This window comes from Oryx dammah, unplaced genomic scaffold, assembly GCF_014754425.2.
Source record: "Oryx dammah isolate SB20612 unplaced genomic scaffold, SCBI_Odam_1.1 HiC_scaffold_14, whole genome shotgun sequence".
NCBI classification, from domain to species: domain Eukaryota; kingdom Metazoa; phylum Chordata; class Mammalia; order Artiodactyla; family Bovidae; genus Oryx; species Oryx dammah.
The window spans coordinates 32,097,386-32,120,318 of NW_024070198.1; the positions used below are offsets into that span (position 1 = coordinate 32,097,386).

General features: G+C 41.4%; 1 protein-coding gene across 4 annotated transcripts in view; it reads left to right on the forward strand.

Moving 5' to 3' along the window:
• Positions 1–22,933, forward strand: part of VTI1A (vesicle transport through interaction with t-SNAREs 1A) — a 382,025-nt gene that overhangs the window by 266,817 nt on the left and 92,275 nt on the right. The window lies entirely within an intron of this gene.

Below are 22,933 nucleotides of genomic sequence, written 5' to 3' on the forward strand. Positions count from 1 at the left end.
TGGGATTTTCCAGGCAAGAGTACTGGAGTGGGGTGCCATTGCCTTCTCCAACCATATTGTTAGTTCTCCCTAATCTTATAAAAATGAACAACTGCAAATTACTGAATTTTTAATTTCCTCTGAAAGTGTAAAGTGAAAGTCGCCCAGTCCTGTCCGACTCTTTGCAACCCCATGGACTATACAGTTCATGGAATTCTCCAGGCGCCAGAATACTAGAGTGGGTAGCCTTTCCCTTCTCCAGGGAATCTTTCCAAGCCAGGGATCAAACCCACGTCTCCTACATTGCAGGTGGATTCAGCTGAGCCACAATATCTCTTGAATCTCCCAACAAAAAGAAGGAAGATATATACTAATGGCTAATTTAAATGCTAAAAGGGCAGGGAAGGCTTGGCAGATACTTCCCAAGTAAACCAAATTAGCCTACCTATCATTATGATTCTTTTTTAAAACACAGCACTTTATGGAAAATATTTTCCATATGTTTTCGTGGTACCAGGTTTCAGGGAGCTTCTGTGTGAAAATCTTTGCAAATGAAATTATAAAATTAGGACTAATGATGGGGTAGATGATTGGACAGGGAGACATAAACAGTGGGGCTGAAACCCTCTTGTTAATAAAAACTACTGGTTTCCATATTTTAAGAAAAAAAATCTCATGCTCTCCATCTAGACCCCTAGACCTGTAGTCAGTGAGTCTGTGAACTTCTGTTTCCCTGCCAGATGCTTGTTCCTGGCTGGAAGACACTTTGTGATATTTGTTTGATGACACACACCTGCTGGGTAGATGAAACGCTCCTGCTCCTGAGGATGACCTACTTCAAGGGCACAGTAAGCTTCTGAGAACTTTGGCAGGTTGTCCTTAAATCATTTGAGTGCATCTTGATATCACCTGTTGAACATATCTAAGACGAGTGCTTTTGCAGGCTTGTTGGAGGCAGAGTCGCTAACCCCAGGGAAGAGATTTCAGAGTCAATAATGGCTTTGTGAGTGTCCTGAGACAGGAAAGACACACTGCTTGACCCAACCCACCTCTGGCATGTGAAGTGCCGCTCTCGGCAGTCAGGATGGGAATTGGCCCAGGCACCTGGCTCCGTGGAGTGGACCATCCAGAAGGGGGGATCTTAGAGGAATCCATGTAAGTGTGGTCCAAGGTACAGAGATGGGAGAAGGAGGGAGAATGAAGGTCCAAGGTGAGGGAAAGGACCGTGAAAGAAATTCGGATGAAATGTTTCCCTGGGAGTTCACAGCACAGAGAGAGATTTCTGGTTGAGATTAGGGAAGAGTATGGGATGTTTCAAAACCATGGTGACATTGTCACCAAATACATTCTTTGAAGCCAACTTGTCTTTACACATTCATCTCTGCAAACATTAATTGAGCACCAGCTACTGTGACAAGGCAGGCCTTAGGCAGTACAAGATACAAATCTAAGTTATTAATATCTATCTTTTAGCATGGTGAGAAAACATACCTACACAGGAGTATAATTATAAATTTAAATAGGACATTAGAGGTACACAAGGAGTTCTTTGCTCTGTCGGGCTTCCTGGAGTTGGCGATGCCCAGCCTGAATTCTGCAGAGTGAGAGCGAGTTAACCAAAAAAGAGAAAACAGAGATTTGGAGGAATTAAAACGATAGGTCGTGCTCAGAAACAACAAGCTTTCTCATTTTACTGAATAGTGAAAAAGGCACAGCAGGATCAGTGGGTACCTTGGAGGGCCTAGAACTTCCTTACCATCTCACCAGCCCCTTGCCACCACTGCCTGAGTAAATGGACAGCCCTTGCCACACAAATGCAGCTTCAGAGCAAGTTCCCTCCTGCCCCTTGCTGCCCTAAGCACCTCTGTATGGAAAATCCAGAGATTCCATGAAAGGGGGTCATGGCCCTACTTCTGAGAAGCTTAAGCTCTGAATCATGAGTGAGTTGGGCTATTTTACTTGGTTTAGAGTGAGAAGGAATCTTTCTCCATTACTTTTATCTGCATTGTCAAGAGGTAATGATTTGAAATCCTTGGCTCCAAATGCCCGATGCCCTCAGTATTATTTGTGATACGAGTCTCCTTTCAGATCTCTTGCCCTCCTCTTCTGGTTGTATTGCTGTGTAATGAACCAAAATGGAACGGTTTAGAGTAACAGTCATCATCTGTCAAGATTTCTGTGGGTCAGGATTTGAGGAGCAGCCTGGCTGGTGGTTCTGGCTCAGCATCTCCTATGAGGTTGTCTTCAGATAGAGCCCGTAGCTGAAATAGTTGGAAAGAGAGGATGGAGGAGTAGCTAGAGACTGGCTAGGACTTTCTCCTGTTATCTCTTTTTCAATCTGGAGGTTTTTCCACATAGACTGTCTTCATGAGCTAGTCTGGGCTTCTTTACTGCATGGCAGCCTCAGGCTTGCCACCTCAGAACCCCCAAAGATGAGTTTAAGAGCAAGGCTGCATGACCTTTATTGCCCTGGTCTAGCAAGGTGGCTCAGTGGTAAGGAATCTCGCTGCCAGTTCAGGAGACACAAGAGACATGGATTTGATCCCTGGTTTGGGAAATCCCCTGGAGGAAGATATGTCCACCTACTCCAGTATCTTTGCCTGGAAAATTCCATGGACAAAGGAGCCTGGCGGGCTACAGTCCAGGGTGTCTCAAAGAGTTGGACACGATTGAATGATTGAGCACTCACTCACTCAGGAAGTCACACAGTGTCACCCCTGCTGCCTTTTATTCCTCAAGACAGTCACAAGGGCCCACCACATTTCCATGGGAAGGGACGTAGACCCCCACCTCTTGATGCAGGAGTGGTGTGGTTGGGGAAAATCAGTGAGATGGAAATATTTTGTAGCCAATGTTAGAAAATATAATGGGCCACACACCCTTCAAAACATTTCCTTCTGCTCATGCAATCCTTTAAATTACTTAAATATTATCAATAATTTACTTGGCATGCTGTTGCCCAAAAGCTTTCTTGTTCCCTTTCCACACCAAGGTCGAAGGCTTCAGTGCACACACACGAACCAAAATACTCCCATTGTCCACATGAGAGTCGGTCACTCTAGTGTATGGCATTCCTGTCAAAATGATAACACTTTATAAGCATAGGTCCTGTGGCCCCATCTTCAAAGACGCTATACTTCAATTGGGCACTGTTTGTTTTTTTTTTAATTGAAGTATAGTTTATTTACAATGTTGTGTTGGTTTCTTGGGTCCAGTGAAGCAATTCAATTATACTTATATACTTTTTATATCCTTTTCCATTATGGTTTAGTATATCATATTGAACGTAGTTCCTTGTGGTCTATAGTAGGACCTTGTTGTTTATCCACTGTATATATCAATAGTTTGCATCTGCTAATCCCAAGCTCCCTATCCATCCCTCCCCACCTCCCCCACAACCTCGGCACCCACAAGTTTGCTCTCTGGGTCTGCGTGTCTGTTTCATAAACAGTGCATTTGTGTCGTGGTCTAGATTCCACATATAAGTGATAGCAAACGGCATTTGTCTTTCTCTTTCTGACTTGACTTCACTTAGTATGATAATCTCCAGGACCATCCATGTTGCTGCAAAGGGCATCATTTCATTCTTTCTAATCAGAGACAGTTAAATCCAAATATCATTCGTATCTTTCTCTGAGAGGCTCCTTTTTATGTTACTATAGCAAACTAGAGCCTCAGGAGTGAATGATTACCAGTCTCTCCTTATTTGCCATTCACTGGGTGGACTGATGGCACTCATGACAGGGTGGGTCAGTAGCATTTTGTGAAGTAACATTAGCCTGTTCTTGGTAGGAAATCTTCTGATGTAAAGTTAAACTATTGATGTAAATTTTACATTTTTAAATAAGTACTATTGCAAGTATGCTATTTTAATGAGGACTTTTAGTTTTTACACATACATAGTGAACAGAAGTTGAGTTCTTCAAATGTTTTCTGTTAAAAATATATGATATATGAGCACTGAGTTAGAAGGGATTTTTTGCCCTTGGATAACCTAGAAAAGAATATAGCTCTATTTTAAAATCCCTTCTAGTTCAAGAGTTATCCAAGTAAATAGTGTTGCCCAAGGTGTTGAATACACCAGTAATAATCATTCTAGCCTTTCATAAAGCTAAGTAATCAGGAATAATGCTAAAAATAAGAAGACAGTCATTTATTTACTCTGTTTGGCATTGTTAGTACTAATAATGCATTTCAACACAGTGGAATTGCTAGATAATGCTTTTGTGACTTTTATGCAGGTTATTGTTATTTAAATGAACAGTCATTGCACTGTAATGAAGAAATGCAAGCTTTCTCAACTCAGTTATCAACCAGGATTCTAGGAAAATGAGAATTTGTGTCTGCCTTCATTCACAGAGCAAACTGGAGGTCACTGTTTTCAATATGAACCTTTTTTTAGTGTTTCAACAGTGAATAATTAGGAGCTGCTGCTTCTGAAATTACCTGTATTCACTGTAGAGAAGGGAAGACTTTTATCTTCCACGATGAAATACATTTTCTCATTCAGATTTCATCATTCTTTTTTTAAATGGCATTTTACACCACTGAGTCAGTCCTGGGTAGCATAAAATAAAAGAAATACATTTTGTGTGCTGCTATACCTTGTTTATTCAATTTACTTCCTTAAATTTCAGCTCTGCCTTGCAAAATGATCCAAATGCAAAAATGGGCTTAAAGCAGTTGAACATATAAAGCAATTATCCACGTGGAATACTATTATACAAACACATGTGTTCTTTGCACTTTAATTTAAATTGAATTGATCGTTGATCCTTATAATTTAAAGATCATGGGCTTCTACTGAGTTTTTAACAGCTTTAAGATACAGTTTACATAGTCTACAATTCACATTTGTAGTGTACAATTCCCATTTAAAGTGTACGATTGAATGGTTTTTAGTATATTCACCGAGTTGTGCAGCCATCACTGCAGTCAATTTTAGAACATTTTCATCACCCCAGAACGAAATCTGGTACCCATTAGCAGTCACTCCCCAATTCCCACTAGCCCCTTACAACCACTAATCAACTTTCTGTCTCTATGAATTTGCCTATTCTGGACATTTCATATAAATGAAATCATGTAATATGTGATCTTTTGTTCCTGGCTTCTTTCACTTAGCATAAGGTTTTCAAGTTTCATCTGTTGTAGCCTGTATTAGTCCTTCATATCTTTTTGTTGCCTACTAATATTCTCCTGTATGGATATTACAGACTTTATTTATCCATTTATTAATTGGTGAACTTTTAGGTTGTTTCTACTTCTTTTGGCTATTGTAACTAACACTGCTGTAAACAGTCACATCAAGTTTTTGTTTGGACATATGTTTTCATTTCTGCTGGCTGCATACTTAGCAGTAGAACTGCTGGGTCATATGGTAACTCTGTGTTTAACTTTTGAAAAAGTGCCAAACTGTTTTCTAAAGTAACTGGAGTGTTTTATATTTCCACCAGCAATGTATCGGGGTTCCAATTTCTTTACATCCTCGCCAACACTTGTTATTGTCTGCCTTTTTTATTATAATTATCCCAGTGGATGTGAGATACTGTCTCTTTGTGGTTTTGATTTGCGTTTCCCAGTGTGGCTAAGATATTGAGCATTTTTTTAAATGTGTTTATTGGCCATTTGTATTTCTTCTTTGGAGAAATACCTGTTTCAATTGAGTATTTTAAAATTCTGTTACCTCACCTTAGGAATGTGGCTAGCAGAAATAAGTTGGAAACAAATAGATCTTTCTAAAGGGAGTAATTTTCAAAACAGATTTAAAATTGAAGACATTGTTTTTACAATTGTAGTATCTTTGGATTATACAAGAATTGAACTGCTTTCAGGAATCAGTTTACTTCTGAAACTATTTTCAATTTGATTAGCAATATGTCAGATCTACATGGTCCCAGAGTCATACCTAGAAAATAGCTTAAAGATCTGTTTGTCCAATTAACTCATTTTACAAGTTAGGTAACTGAGAGCCTAAAAAATGAAATATGTGGGTCATACAGAATTAATGATAGACGTAGAGCTCTACTCAGGTGGAATCCAGAGAACTGAATGTCTCTACTTAATGTAGAGAAAATAATGCATTTTTCAAATGGGTTCTCAGTGATTAATAATAAAAAATAATGATGAAGTGCTGTGCAATTAGAATCCACAGTATTTATTGTTGGGTACTTATCACATACTATTTTATTTTAACCTCATAGTAGCACATGTAAGATTGATATTATTTTTCTGTCCCATTGTGTGTAAGGGAGCAGGTTAGCTAACTTGTTGAATGGTGTCTACATAGTAAGTGGCAAACTCTAACCCAGACCTTCTGATTCCAAGTTCATAGTTTCGTTTCCTCCAGTCTTTACAAAAAGACAGCATTGGCACATTGTTACCCATGCCATCTTGCAGGCCTTCTGCTGACACAAGTAATTTTGAATCACTGACAAAAGTAACCGATAGGTGGCATCATGGAGCGTAATTTACCGTCATTGATGCAGTTATTTAGCAGCACTAATATACCTAACTTTGGAAATAAAATCTAAGTTTCAGGTCACAGAAGAATTATTTGAATATAAAAATATTATGTATATGTAATATATATAGTACATTAAAAGATCTACTAATATAATAACATATTTCTAGAGTTCAATTTCAAAGAACTCCCAGGTGGTAAAGAATCCACCTGCCAATGCAGGAGATACAGGTTCAGTCTCTGGGTTGGGAAGATCCCCTGAAGAAGGAAATGGTAACCCACTCCAGCATTCTTGCCTGGGAAATCCCATGGACAGAGAAACCTGGCAGGCTACAGTCCATGGGGTCGCAAAGAGTCAGACATAACTGAGCACACACACACAATTCAATTACAAAGTATTTGACTTACACTTTTGATTTGATGTTTACATCTCTGCAGTTAAGTTTTTCACTGTCCTTGTTTTTATGGATTTGTCATATTTATGATGGCACTAAGGCCTGAAGGACTTGCATTAGTCGCTGGAGTCATAATGTCTCCATGAGAGCCACATATCAGATGCAAGTCTCTTGGCTCCTGTGCAGGCCTGTGTTCCCTCCAGTGTACCATGCTGCGCCTTAATGATGTGCTGAAGGACACTCATTTGAAAGAAGAGGAGACTTTATGCCATTATTCCAGACAACAACAGAGCTCTGAACAAGTAGAAGTTATAGGGAGGCAATTTTGAGGCCATATAAAGAAGACTTGATCTGCCCAACAATGAAATGTGTTGTCTTGTGAAGGAGTGAGGTCTCTTGTCATTGAACTGTTCAAGCTAGAGCTGGATGACCATCTGGGAGGATGCTCTAAGAGGGATTTCTGCAGTGTGTGTGTGTGTGTGTGTGTGTGTGTGTGTGGTATTGTTGTCAAGAGAAATGAGGAGGCATTCACGGTCCCTTCCAACTATGAGATTGTGGATCTTTGTTGTTACTTAAGAGAATAAGCTGGTTTAAGGAGTCCTTTGTATCCTTACTGAAGAAAGAGACTGACTGAAAAACTCCTGTCTGTACAGAGTTTTCTGTTTAACAGAGAGTAACCAAATTTATCAGCTTGAATTACTAGTTTCCAAACAGAACAGCACTTCCCATCTGTTTATAGACACTCTGCACAACAAAGGTTCCAAATTCAAAGAAGTTTAAATATGAGCCTTTAGTATGATATTGTCCTTTGTGACTATCGAAGAGGAAGAAAATGTGCAGCAGTGTTAATTGCCTTTTTTATTTTGGCTTAGCTGTTCAGAAGCGCATTTTTGTCGGTCTCACCCAGGGATTCCTAGCCCTGGGTGCACAGGAGAATCACCTGGGGAGTTTTTAAACACAACGGTAACCAGGCTCCACCCCGGACCACATGAATCTAAATCTCTAAGGATGGGTTCCCAGCGTCAGTGTTTTTTAACAGCTGTCCAGATGATTCCTCTGTGAAACCAGGGTTGAGATGAACTACTCCAATGTAAGCATAAACTCAGCAAACTCTGGACATTTGCTTTGTCATTTTGGCCACTCTTTGGAACTCAGATTATCCATTCAGAACCAAAGCTCGTAAGTTTTAGCTAATATGGCTAAATTAGTCAAAACTAACGTGGCTAATGTGGCTAGAGGCAGCATCTCACAGTAGTTCACACCACTGCTCTAGAGCCAGAAAGCCTGACTTTCCACTTACTAGTTCTGTGACTTGGGGCAGGTTATTTTCATGTCTCTGTACCTCAGTTTCTTAATTTGTAAATGGAGATTACAGTGCTGCTCATATGATAAAAACTAAGATAAAGACCTGAAAGAAAATAAAGGTTTGGCATATTATGACATTACAATCGTCATCATCATTGTTGTTTTGCTGCTGTTACTAGTAGTAGCTGTAGCAGTAATGCTCCTGGCATAGGAGCTAAGCTCCTAATGAGAAAACAGTCTGTTCCGTACAAGGCTGCAAACAGGACTGACCTTACTTGAAAACTAAAGACTCTTTTCAGCTACTCTAGCAAGAGTGTACTCCCTCAGATTCAGAACTTTCCAATGAAGTGGAATGTTTTGCGTCAAGTTTTTTGCAAGAAGCTGAAGCTTGAGCCAGGCAACCTCCCACAGCTCTCTCCAACTCTTTATTCTGCATGAAGAATAGGCCAGAGCTCTGCCAGCCAGGAGCCTGGGCTGAAGGGTGATATTGGGTCCCTGCTGGATAACTGGGAGGGCCACAAAGCACTGTGTATGGCAGGCTGACCTCCCGAATCCTCTGGGTAATCTCCAGTTTCCAACCGCCACCCTGCTGAACCATGGGACCTACGGTCCAAAAAGCATGGTTGCTATTCAATAGGAAGCAGCGGCTCCAAACTCCAGCATCCGTGGCTAATCGTGCAAAAAAGTAAATACAATTAGGGTGTGTGGGACAGCCTCAGAGAAAAATTAAAGTGCACAATTAGGCCTAGTTTCTGCTTAATTATCAGTTGAAGAAATAACTGAGGCAGCTCTAGTCATTGAAGGTACAGTAGCAAGAGTCCCTGACTCTCTCGGTTGAGGACAAGTGTAGGCATTTCAGGGATATTACAGGTTCTCGAGCACAGTTTCCATGACACAGCCTCCAGCTGCAATTGTGAAGACTGGTGGAATATTCCTAGGAGGAGCTCAAAGGATCGTACAGCTGAATAACATCTTTGTCTCGAGAACTTATGTGAGAAACTTTTTTTTTTTTCTCCCTTTTCTCCTATAAGCATTTTGTGGCTCACCATTGCAGACACTGCATATCTTTGTAGCCCACAAAGTCCCCATGTTAATAGTTGTTTGCTAGTTGTGGTCACTTAATTGAAAAAAGCTGGCATGGAGATATTACAGGCCCCAATAGGTCATTTTTGTATCAAGTGTGGTGTTATTACCTTTAACTAAACCCCCTCCAAATCCAAATTTATTACAGTTCTTTAAATGCATTAATAACATACAAGAGGATAGACAGAGAGCTGGAGAAAAGATGTGTGTGGCCTCAAATATGCCAGTCATCCACAGTTCTGAGGGTTGCTTGCCATGGCATATTGCCAATGGTGCATTATAGAATCCCAGATGGCATGGTTCCGTGGGTACTCATTTTGGATTTGCTCTGGGAATGAGGTTAAAGAGGATGCTAGGCAATGGCTGGATTTCTCTTCCTTGCCTCTCCCAGAGTAGATCCTGAAAGCCTCCATCCCCTCCCACCAATCAGACAGCTGCCCCAACCTCTCTTGGGGATTGTGGACTCAGCACAATTGCTGCCACCCATGAGTTCCCAGGCATCTAGTTACCCAGTTCTGCAGAGGCCAGGAAGACTGAGCTCCCTTGTGTGACCTGTGCTTGGCCTCCTCAGGCCCTAGGGCTTGGGCCAGTGTGGTGGGCATGAATTCAAAGACTCGATAGATAAGGGTTGTGTTTTTCATCAGCTTGCCCGTCATAACTTGCTTTATTTTCTGGGAGAGTCTCTCTCTCTTAAAAAAAAAAAAAAAAAAAAACTTTTCTCACAGAAATTTATATAACACATACAGAAAAAACAAAAAATACTGTAGTGGACCCCCATCTCCCAACACCCATCTTTCACAATTACCAACATTTAGCCATTCTTGTTTTCTTTTTCTTACCTTTTTCTTTTGTTTTCCCAGAGTATTTTAAAGCAAATTCGAAATAATCTGATTTTAACTATACATATTTTATTAATAGTATGTAGCTCTAGTACACACAAAACAACTTTTCAAAAACTACCCTTATCACAACTGACAACTTTAATGATTGCATGCCCTGGCCAGCTTAAGTTTTCCCTAATTATTTTACAAACGTCCACAAATAACGGGGCAGTTTGAATCAGGATCCAAACAAGAAGCATCTGTTGCATTTGACCGACCTAGCCTTAAACCTCTTTCAATCTATTACAGATATTGCTCCTGTTTTTATAGTATTTATTTGTTGAAAAAACCAGACCATTGTCCTGTAAAAATGTCCACATTATATATTTGACCTATTGCATCTTCATTGTACTGTTTGATGTGTTCCTCTCTCCTCTGTACTTCCTGTAAATTAGTGGTTAACTCTGAAGACTTGAAATTCAGGTTCAACTGTATCACATCAGGAGGCATAACAACTTTTATTGATGTCAAGATTGATAGTGAGTTCAGATCTGGCCAGCCTGATTCATCCATTATGAAGTTGTCTATCTACCTGTTAACAGTTACAGTTACTTAATAATCACTATCTACATCCATTAGAGGTTACAAATGGAGATTCTCAATTCTGCCATTCTTTCTGCACTTATTATCTATTATTCTATATATTAATAGAACTTACCATTATCAACTATTGGCTCACTCTGAAATACAGTTCATACAAGAGAAGCAGGCATAGTAGCCTCTTTCCATTGGTTTATCAGTTTTCAGAATATTTAATTGCTGAGGTTGGTTTGTTGTTGAATACTACTTAAACACTTAAGGCTTTGTCTGTTTCATATGCATCAGACCACTGTAGTCATACTCTTTTTGATATTCAGAGAGCCCATCTTTCATCAGTGGGAACCCCTTCTAGATGCCTCCGGTCACCTTTGAATGTAATTCCTCTAGTATTTTCTGGCAGGATAAGGTACCCCAGGCTCCTGGCCTGAATCTGGAATCAGCTGTTTCTACAAAGAATCCTGCTGCCTTTCTGTGCGTGTAAAGGCCACAATCCAGGCACTAGGGATAGATTCGTTCTTCAGATGGTTATATTTGTGCTGGAATAGCAACTCCGTCTTCCTGGATATCTCATTATTCCAGCACCTTGCGGTCATCTGGTTCCACCTGGATGCTCCCTGCCTCCCACACACTTACAGCAGCCACTGTTCACCTCTCCTCTTCCCAGACCCAACCTTTTCTCTCAGTCTGTCCATCCTTCCCTTCTAAGTCAGATGCTTCACTCATCTTTGAGCTTCTAAGATGCCAGCGTGAAGAACACCTGTCTACTGCTGAAGAATAGTTGTATCCTTTTCACGGACTAATTTTTATTTAATTTGTGAAGAAAGTTAACCTCCTGTTGCTATCCAAGACTTTGGTAGACGAATCTAGTCTCTTTCTTAACCCAGAAGAGCAGTGCTTTGAAACACCTTGGAAATGGTCAGCCCAGTCATCAGGTCAGGGGAGGCTTCATGAAAACAAACGCCCCTCAGGTGTGTGTGTTTCCCTGGGAATCACAGGTGGGTGCATGTTGAAATTTTTAACTAGAGTTGCTGGGTAATGAAAAAAAGTGTTGAGAAGTTAGTTTATCGGGAGCATTTTTCCGCATACCACCGTGTATGCCCACATACCCATTTGAACATAAGATGAAAACTAGGGTCCTTCTCGCTAGAAAAATGCACATACACATAAACTTTTATAGACAATGGTCTTCAAGGACTTCAGACTATCTTGGGGTTGAATTTATTGTCACAGACTAGGTCCTGCTTTGACTGGCTTGTTGGAGGCTGCAGGATATGGAGGTGGGGCACGAGTCTGGACAGAAAAGCACAAAGCAGGAATCAGGGTGCAGGCTTTCAGTGGCTTCACTGAACACTTTTCAGTCTTTGGTCTAGAGCTACTCCTGGTGCTAGTCCATGAACTGTATGCTGTTATCCTATGATGTTGTAAGCGTAAAAATCGAGAGTAAGCATTTAAAAATACAGTGGTTTCCCCTTGCCACGACATCCAAACACACGGTTGGTCGACTGCTCTCATTGAACAGGGCGTAAACCGTTTTGGGTGCTGTTGAGCACATTTTAGATAAGTTGCATGCGGCTTGTCATGTTAATAGGACTCCGTAAGGAAACGGCAACCCACTCCAGGGTTCTTGCCTGGAGAATTCCCATGGGCAGAGGAGCCTGGTGGGCTATATAGTTCATGGGATCACAAAGAGTCGGAGACAACTAAGTGACTAAGTACCTATTAGTCCTCAAAAGTTTGGAAATGAAACATCCAAGCAAAAATTGTCCTTCATCTAAGCTAGTGAGAAGCATCAGCAGTAAAACCCAAAATGGCTTTGCTCAGCTTGCTCTTGTGTTGTTTGAACCTGTCTTCCTCTTGTGTTGTTTGAACCTGCCTCCATCAAGCTTACCTAGAACAAGGCACACAGTAGGCCCTCTTTAAATGTTGCCGAAAGAGGACAGAGCAGAGCCAAACTGCTCTTCCAAGAGAGAAGCTGCATTCTTTCCCTAATGACACCCTGCATAAAAGAATTCTCATGATCCCTAAGGAGTCAAAGTTGGATACATGAAGAAAACATGATAAGAAATAAATTATAAGCAGCCATTCTTCATGAATACCTCCTAGAACATGGGCTGAGGAGAGGAGCTTTACGTAGCTGATCCTCACTGTGGAAGTCATGAGCTTTTGGATGGTTTGTATTTCAGTGTATAGACTGTATGAATCAACAAGTCAGTGCAGCAGGTGTTGTCCATTCTCAAGGCAGAAAAACTAGTGTGCAGTAGAGTGGGCTCAAGCTTAATAATACCAACAGCAAACAGAAAATTAATCTTCATAAGAAGATTTTATAAGTGAAAGGAAAAATGATACAGTAATATCTTTTTTTACCCTCCTGTCATATCTTTCTAGCTTCCCTGAGGATCCAAGGTTATTAAAAGTCCACTTTTTGAAGGAATCCAAAATCTTGGTTTTAAAAAGTGGGCTTCTGAAAGCTCACCTTTAGCTCTCAAGACTCCTGGAAGCCCGAGGACCAACCGACCTCAATAGGACCCTGCCCTCCCGTACTTCCACCTTACTTCCCATCCTCAGGCCCCAGTAAAGCCCACCCCACACTCCCAGGATGCCTTGCAGCTGCCCTGACACTGTGCAGCACATCTGCAACACGAACGGGCTGCTGAGGGGACAGTGTGGCTCCAGGTCACCAGTCGTCTCACTTCCCAGAGAAAGGGATTTAACTCAGGACAACAACTCAGATTCTTAGAGCCAGTCCATACTTAAGCCTTTCTTCCTCCCTCTCCTCCTCCCTCCCTTCATTCCTTCTTTGTTTCTTTCTCCTTCTCTCTTTCTTCCGTCTGTTTTAAATAGAGTAGAATCAGAAATATTATCTACCAATAGCAAAAGAAGAAGAAATATTGAGAATGCCTCACACAGCTGATGAAATCAGCAGTAGATGGTGTGTGTGGGGGGGGTCCATGTGGCAGAATGACACCCGCTTTGTGTTTATCCACAACTGTTAAGTAAACTAGAAATTTCTGAGAATAATTTTGCTTTTTAACATCCTTTCAGAATAACACAGGCTGTTTGCTCCATCTCATGAAAAGAAAGACTGAAATAAAATAAATTGCTTTCTTTACCATGCACAGGGCACTAAAGGGATAAAGGAGCCTTCCATAGTATGTGGGCCCAGAAAATACACAATTGCTAAAGTCTGATATGACCTTTGTCTCCACAAATAAAAAGACTGATAACCCCAGGTGTCACCACCACATTTTTTAAACACATATTTCACAAAGGGCTCAGCTTAGTGACTATTTTCAAGTACAAATTAATTTCCTGAAATGGAAAAAAAGAAATAGAATCACGCCATGTACGTGCAAAGAGAGGGAGAGTTGGGGGTGAGTGGGGCCTTGGTTACCCCTAGTGTTCTCCATCAATATCTATCAATAACCATTCCCTGCACCAATGCCCTGACTCTTCCATGGGAGTTTTATGGTTACTGATAGTAGCGTGATTATGGTAACCAATTGTAGAGCACTTCTGTGTACCAGGCATGGGCCAAGCCCTTTATATTAGTGAATTTTTAAAAACCTTCCACAATAGCCCTAAGAGATAAGTGTTTTTATTATCCCACCTTATGAGTAAGGAAACAACTTACTCAGATCATGTCTTTCCTAAGTGGCCAAGCTAGTCTGGGAGCTGGCTCTATCCTATTGGCTTTACTGGCCTTTAAAGGTTTGTTTGTTTGTTTGTTTTTGCTTTTGTCTTGAAAGTTTAAAAGGAGAGGCCCTTTGGCTTCTTGGCTAGAAGGGTTCAAAACCACGTTTTAATCCTCAAACTCACATAGGCCATCAGAGAGAAAAGAAACTGGCCCCAGGACTATCACTGAAAGGTAATAATTAATGAAAAAGGTGTCATTTAAAGAGGTCAGTGACTTGAAGCGTATGTTTCTCTTGGATTAACTTTTCTAACAGTCTTTAAATAATGTGTTGATATCAGCACAGACCAAAAAGAATGCAAACAGACCTGAACAGTTTAAATCTCTGGGAAGAAAAATATGAAAATAAAGCTGTTCTCGTAGCCTTAAACAACTGCCTACACTTCTTTTTCTGCGATAATAATTGTGATAATTACCACTTATTGTGGGGCCTTTTTTTTTTTTTTTTTTTACGCCAAGCAATGTGCTTATCTTTAATCCTCAAAGACTGGAATTGTCTTAGTTTTACAACTGAAGAGGTTCTATCGCTATATAGAATCGTAGGAAGACTTGCCCTGCATGAAATTGAGCATATTCAAAATACACAACAGGGAAATTCCCTGGCAGTCCAGTGGTTAGGACTTCAAGCTTTCACCGCTGGGAGTCCACTGCTTGGAGTCCAGGGTTCGATCCCTGGTTGGGGAACTAAGATCCAGCAAGCTACGAGGTACAGCCCAAAATGAAACAAACAAAATATGCAACAGGCATTTCAGGAAAAACAGCACAAATTGATGCACACTTCCAAGGGATCTATACAAAAATACCTTCTAACAAGGCACATACATTGGAGGAACAAAACCCCGGTGGTGTGGTAGATTGTCACTGATGAGGATGCCATCAATTAAGCAGCTGAGACAGTCAATTCACACCCCATTTGAAAATTGGCTAATCGTGGGCTGGACACCCTTGGTGTAACCTGTAAAACATTCTGTCAAACACTTGGAGAGGAGACTTATAGATTCTCAGTGCTGCAAAGGTACTGCCAAGGGTCATTCCTGGCTATGATTCTGGAGAGTTCTTCCAACTCTCTTTGTGGGTAGCAAACCTGATATTCCCCAGAAACTTCAAAGGCCAAAGGTTGGGCACACTGGCCTCTAACCCAGGAACCCCACCATCTGGACGTCTCTCCCCAGCAGCGTGGCCTGGGATGAATTATGTAACTTCTCTGGACCTGGGTCTCATCACCATAGTTCTCAGCAACAGGGCATGGAAATAACACTAGCCATTTGTATAAATGGCACTGAGCTCCTTAGAAGTAAAGTGTTAGCACTCAGTCATGTCCAACTCTTTGTGATCCCATGAATTGTAGCTCAACCAGGGTCCTCTGTCCATAGAATTCTCCAGGCAAGAACATTGGAGTGGGTTATCATTTCCTTTTCTAAAGAAGATCCCATGAGCTAGCTCAGTTATTTTGAAGGTGGAAATGGACTTGGTACAGGAGAGAGAGTACAGCTGCAGGTAAACCATAGGGTTGTTTTTTTTTTTTTCCATTCTATGATCCTCTTTTCCCTAAGAGGAAAGACTTTGCTAAGAACTTAAGTTTTTTCTTTCTACTTCTGAGAAGGCTTCTCTTGGAGTTTATTGATAATTCCTCCCTCACACCTTTGTAAAACAGAGATTGGGCCCTGCCAATTGATAGCCACCTTGCGGCTTGAACCATCTGTCCAAAGAGAAACTATAAGAGGTACCTTTAAATTCATTTAGAGTCAGGGCTGGTGCAGAGCCAGCATGCCTGGGTGTCACTTCCTGCCAGTCCACCAACACGGCGGAGCCCCTGTGGCAGGTGACCTGTTGACATGGGCAGTTCATTTCTTATCAGTCTCTCAGGCTAAGCATTTCTCCTTCCCATTGATCACACCCTGTACCTTTAGGATTTTCTTAAACATCTCCCTCTCTTTCCTCTGTATCTCTCTCCCCTCTTTTTCCTGCTTTCTTTTCCTCTCCTCTTTTCTCTCTCTTTCCCTTCCCACTTTCCGCCTCAGCATTTTCTCAACCACTATGTTAATAAGTCCAGCAAGTGCCCCTGAAAAGACCAATTTCAGCTGCAAAACGGCAGCTCCCCCTCAGCTTGGAAAACACCAGGGGAAACGAACTTAAGTCATCAAAGACTTCAGAAGAGATACTAGGAAGATGGGATTTCACATGAGATGTATTTTACCATGAAAATTCTGCTATAAAAAAGAATCTTTAATTGTTTTCCCTGATATAGTCTGAATAATGTGTACCAAATGCCAAGAAATTATATGTAATTAGTCTGGGTAATGTATAATTTCCATTTGATTACATATATTAAAGTGATTAAGCAACTTCAGTTTTTCACTAGTAAATATCTGCCTTCTTTGTTCCACTCTGGGTCTGTAATAACTGTTTGCATCAAGTGTAGGACTTGTTCAGAACCCATGGGAGCAAACATTTGAATGTTAACCCAACTTGGTTGACTGATATCTATGAATCTGGGAGACAACATGAAGTTAGCTCTTAGGAGGAAAAAACTGAAGAGAGATTTACATCCTGTCTGAAACCATTATGTAATTTTTGTATGGCTTCCAGTAAGAAAATTGAGTAAAACGGCACGGATGGAAAGCTATATTTCAGAGAAGTTATTCAACAAAGTATGTGACATCATCAATACTTTTAATTTTGTTTAGAATAAAATAAAATTTTTAACATTTCAGTTTTTAATTAATGACTGCTATTTACTTCTTGTACAGCCCTTCTATATGTTTATTACCACATATTTATAGCAGTTTTTCTTTTTCCAATTAGAGGATAGATTTCATCCTTTATCTTTGCAGGTAGCTGATCCAAGACATTTTTATGTAAATGGATTAATTAATTGGTAGCCTTCATTTGAAACTTGAAAAGAATGTAATCCTTTTTTGAGAGGCATTAACTGTTTTTTTCATAAACAATTCTTAAGCACCTTGTCACACAATTAGAAATTGGTTGACAGCGGTAATCATAATATAATGTATTACCCCTTACCACATCACCTTTTTTTTCAAGGTGATTAAAAGAACGCATTCATTAAAAGGCTGTGTAGCAACTTTGCTTATAAAAATCATGTTTGGGGGAAACTTAAGGGAATGTATTGACGAAACTTTTGAACAAATGACATCACAAGTGAAATTTCCTATACAGCCTTTGTGAGCAGGAATCTAGCTACAAAAATGTACTGAATTTCGGAGAAGGCAGCTACACCTGGCTTTCTTTGAGAGCCCTTAAGCTCCGCTGCCTTCCAGCCCTATGATTTATGCAAATCAGAAAGCTCTGGCGGTCGCCACTTCCTGGCGGGGCTAGCATAATCCACTTCCTTTGGGTTCATGTGACCATGCAAATTTGAGCCCTCCTGAATAGTCCCAGAGGGGCTGTGCCTCTCATTATTCCTGCCCCATTCTCCGAGCAGTGCAAGCATTCAGACGATGAATGGACAAGGGTTTAATTACTCACCACATCTGTCAGATCAGATTCAACTTGAGAATGAAGAGAATCCCAGACAAGCCCGGTCATTTCTTTGCAGTGTTCTTCATGGCCGAGGTCATCCAGCTTGTCTTCTAGGGAATATTTTCCACTCCTGGTTTCATGACCCTTCTGGAAAACAAGGACTGCAGCTTTTGGAGATCCATTACTGGGCCTTTCACATTGTGTGTGGCCTTTACAAATGTTAATTAATCTTCCCGGTGATGCACTGAGCCCCAGGGAGCCCTTTATTCCCCTGGGGCTACTGATGACCAATATGAATGCCAGAAAGTTTTCCTTACTGTTTCCTGACCTACATGCTCCTCTCTCTGTGTGCTCTGCTTCCTCCCCCTCCCCCCAAATATGTCTCCCACATGACAGATTGACTCCTCACATTACCAGGTCAGCCAGAGTTTGACATAGTAAAGGCAGATGGTCCGAGTAGAGGATATACCTAACGAATAAGGTTCTTGCAAATTAAACATCCTCAGAGTCAGCAGCCCAGGCCTTCCAAGGAAAATGTGCATGATCACAGGTGGGAAGGAGGGTGTCCACTGGGAGCCAAAGCAACAATTGCCCTCAATGAATGGGCACTAGCATTTCCTCCTCCTCTGTACTACTCTTTGGATTTAAGAGGAGGCTCTGAGCATGTACAACTCTGAAATATAAGGTTCCATGGATTGTCATGATGTTTGGCGAATTTTGTTTTTATTTTTCCTTCTATCTTTTTTTTCAGTTGAAGTAGAATTCACAGAAGATAAAATTAACCATTTTCAAGAGCATCATTCAGCACATTGGACACTGTGCAACCCTCACCTCTTGTAGCCCTGAACATTTTCATCAAAACCAAATCCCTGTACCCATTAAGTAGTCACTCCCCATTTCCCCTAGCCTCTGTCTCTGTGGATTTACCTACTCTGGACATCTCATAGAAATAGGAACATACAATATGTGACCTTTTATGGCTGACCTCTTTCATTTCTCATAATGTTTTTGAGGTTTGCCATAATGTTCTACTGTGGCACTTTCTGAGTGTGCGTGTTTATCCTTCTCACCCCTTCAGAATTATGCTTTACGTGCTCTCTGTCTTGGATCAGAGGGTGAGCACCTAAGGAAGCCTGCGAGTCAGCTTGGACCCATGCCCTTCTCTCACTCCCGTAGTCTTTAGGAATGCTGCTTCCGTTCTGTCGATCGCAGCTCCGAAACGCCTCGGATCACTTGTCGTTTATGCCCCTACTGCTCCTGCCCCTCTTCGCAGACCATTCACTCCCCAGCTGGTCTTTCTCAGCCCAGATCCTCCTGATCCTGTCACTGCCCAGTGTTCTTCATGGGCTCCTCCCACCTTCAGAACAGGGATCAAGCGCCTTCCCGTGCTGTCTGTCCCAGGCTGTCTGTATCTGTTCTCCCCTCCCCCTGCTCTCATCCGCACCCCTTCTTGACCCACCACATCTACCCAGCCACATGAGACTGCCTCAGGTCTCTGACCAGGGTGCACACTCCCTCTTCCGTGCCTTTCTGTCCCAGTCCCCCTCCCTAAAATGTCTTCCTTCCCACCCCCACCCCCACTGCAGAAATCCATCCCTCCTTGCTTTATTGCATTTTTACCTTCTCACCTTCCCTGATCTTCGAGTCAGAATGAATTCCTCCTTTCTAATCCCATGGCTTTTTACTTATCATAATACTTGTCACAGCCAGGCTTTAATAAGGGTTCCTTCTTTTTAAAGGTCTGTCCTTTTCCACTAAACTCTGATCTTTGTGAGGGCAGAAATCATCTCTTATTTGGTAGTAACTCTAGCACCAACTGAGCTTCCCTTGTGCTTCAGCTGGTAAAGAATCTGCCTGCAACATAGGAGACTCGGGTTCCATCCCTGGGCTGGGAAGATCCCCTGGAGAAGGGAATGCCAACCCACTCTAGTATTCTTACCTGAAAAATTCCATGGCCAGAGGAACCTGGCAGGCTGCAGTCCAGGGGGTCGCAGAGTCAGACATGACTGATCAACTCACACTAGCACCAACTACTGTGTAGGTCCTCAATCAATATTTCATTGAATGATTTGAATTTTCTTCTCCACAGAAAAAAGTATGGGCCTGTAAGGAGCCCCGAGTCATGGAGAGAACCAGTCTGACACAAAGTAACAAGGACTAACATTTAAAATTATTTTTGCTTCTATTGAATTCAGAGTTACAATAGTTCACCAGTTTCAATTAGCAGAAAATGCAACTTTGCTTTTTTTTCCCTCCTCAGATTATGTTCTTCATTACAAATCTCATGAGTTTTATACGTAGTTGCCAAAAATCTTTTTGACAAATTGCACAGGATGCATTTTGGGATTGTGTGATAGAATTGATTGAATTTAGGCCAAGTTCTGTACCTTGATATCTCTCAAAACAAAAATACAGATGTAGGGCTACTCAAAAATGTATCCATTTATTTTTATCCCAGCCCTCCAAATTCATTGTCTTTAAGAATAATCAATTTGATTCCTTTAAAATTAAATGCCAAGTAAATGATGCAAATAAAACAATTTTGTTTGCTGAGAAGTAATTGAAAATCTGCAACTAATTACAAATTGGCAAGCTCTGAACCCCAAATAGCTGAAACCCTTGCTGATACATTGTTTACAGCTGGGTTCAAAACTGGCTTCCCTACACCAGCCATCCACAAGTTATTAATCAATACGTTGCCAAGTTCTATACCTCACCTTCAAAAAATGGTCATAAACATTTAATTTTCAATATGGGCTTCATAAATAAAGCTTTTAAAAACTAGCGGAGGAGCTATAATTGGTTAGAACACACAAAGCCTGTTCTTGAGTTAATGTGAGTTGGCTTTGGGTTTACATACCCTTGTTCTTCCTTGACTGTTCAGGAATCCTGCAACTCAGTTGAAATTAATATTCTGCCAGTCTGGTCATTGAGTCCCCTATAGCACTCCACTGATAGGTTACAAGATCTTTTTACTTGACGTTGTGGAGAAAAGCAACGTATTTATGGGCCACGGAGAAACAGGGATCAACTAATTTGAATTGCTATTTCTGCAAGCAGGTAAAGCTGAATTTACAAGTGACTCTATTCTGAGTGGTGGTTTAAATACACACATACACACACACACACACACACACACACATTCTGGTGCTTCCATACCTCAGACTCCATCTCCTACTGTTCTTTCTCTCTCACCTGACCTACATTAACTCTTGTGCAATCTCTGCCCTTGCTGTTCGGTTCTGGAATGTTTTTCCTCTAAATAGTCATTTGGATGGCCCCTCCTTTTTCTTTTCAGGTTAATGTCAGTCCTCAAAAAGGCTTTCCCTATCCACCTTACGTAGTATCTTGTACTTTATTCTCTTTCTTCATTTATTTACTTGATGATTGTGAGTTGTCTGTATTAGATTGTAAGCTATGCAAAAACAGACACCTTGTTTATCTAGTTCACTACCCTAACGTTGGCCCCTGGAATAGTGCCTCACACGTGATAAGTTCTCTATAAGTATTGGATGGATGGATGGGTGTGTGGAGAGTTTAGGTGAATGGATACATGAGTGGGTGGGTAGATGGATGGATGGCCAGATTAGAGGGGGAATGAAAGAATAGTTATGTTGGTTGGAACAAGCAGCAGAGTTACGACAGAAATTGAATGCTAGGAAGATCATGACTCTAAAAGCTTCATCAAAACCTCTTCTAAATTCCAAGCTTAGAAACTTCTTTCCAGACTGGGGTGCATTCCGAGGTTAGAGATGGTAAGAAATACTACATAGCAGATTCTCTTCAACTTTCACAGGGGCTGTTCTGTAGAAAAATCATTAGACCTATCTCTGTGGCCCCAAAAGCTTGATCCAGGATGTGTAGGAGGAGACTACCAGGAGTATATTGTGGATTAAAATGAGAGAGCTTTCTCACTGAGAGAGCTGCCCTGAATGCCAAATGAGCAGTAAGATGATGTTGGTGAAAGGATTGATACATACAGTGCCTGACTACTTAGTAGGGATGCTTATCACAGAGGCTTCAGATGTGCTGTGGTTCTGGACAACTCGTCTGGGCTCTTATTACTCTGAAGCTCTATGGTTCTCTAATGATCAAAGGAGAAGCCTGGTCAATAGTTGACAATTAATTTTTAAAAGGAGAAATTCCAGTGAGATTTGGATTTTTCATTTTGTCCCATAAGGAGATAACTTTAAAAATGATTTATAAATGAACCGAAAGAAAATGTTCCTAGCAAAATAATAAGGGTGAATTCTGAAAGTCTATTCAGCATCTTCCATTCCCATTCCCTGGGATGCCCAGGACAGCGCATGCAGTATTTTCGGTACATTGAGAGCGAGGAGCCTGCATTCTCAGGGGGCGGCGGGGGCGGCCTGTAAGGTCTTAATCCAGGTCTGTGATCTTGAGGCAAAGCCTCCATGTGTGAAGCGCAGGGGTGCCTCCAAAATAGAACAAGAGCACTCCATCATGTGAAGATGACTGTCAAGGTCACTGAGACCTACAGTGATCTGGCAATTAAAGCTGTCTGTGACTATCTTACCTTTCAGGACATACTTCCAGAGATTCAGAAAGAACCTTTTTTTTTTTCTCATAAATTGATGATTTTCTGTTGCTGAGTCATTCTTCTTGCAGTTCCTTTTGCTTTTCCTATTTATTGTTGGGTCGATACCTAAGCCGTAGCATTGTTGCCTTCTAGGGAGTGTAAGGAGAAGGCAGTGGCACCCCACTCCAGTACTCTTGCCTGGAGAATCCCATGGATGGAGGAGCCTGGTAGGCTGCAGTCTATGGGGTTGCGAAGAGTCGGACACAACTGAGCGACTTCACTTTCACTTTTCACTTTCATGCATTGGAGAAGAAATAGCAACCTACTCCAGTGTTCTTGCCTGGAGAATCCCAGGGACGGGGGAGCCTGGTGGGCTGCCGTCTATGGGGTCACACAGAGTTGGACACGACTGAAGCAACTTAGCAGCAGCAGCAGCAGCAGGGGGTGTAAGGGAGAGAGCTGAAGATGCAGGTCTGTGCCTCAATGGGCAGATCTAGGCATGGCCATGAGGCCCCCTCCTGCAAATCCACAGATGTCCAGAGATTAAGAGGAATGTTCTCTCAGGTTAATGAA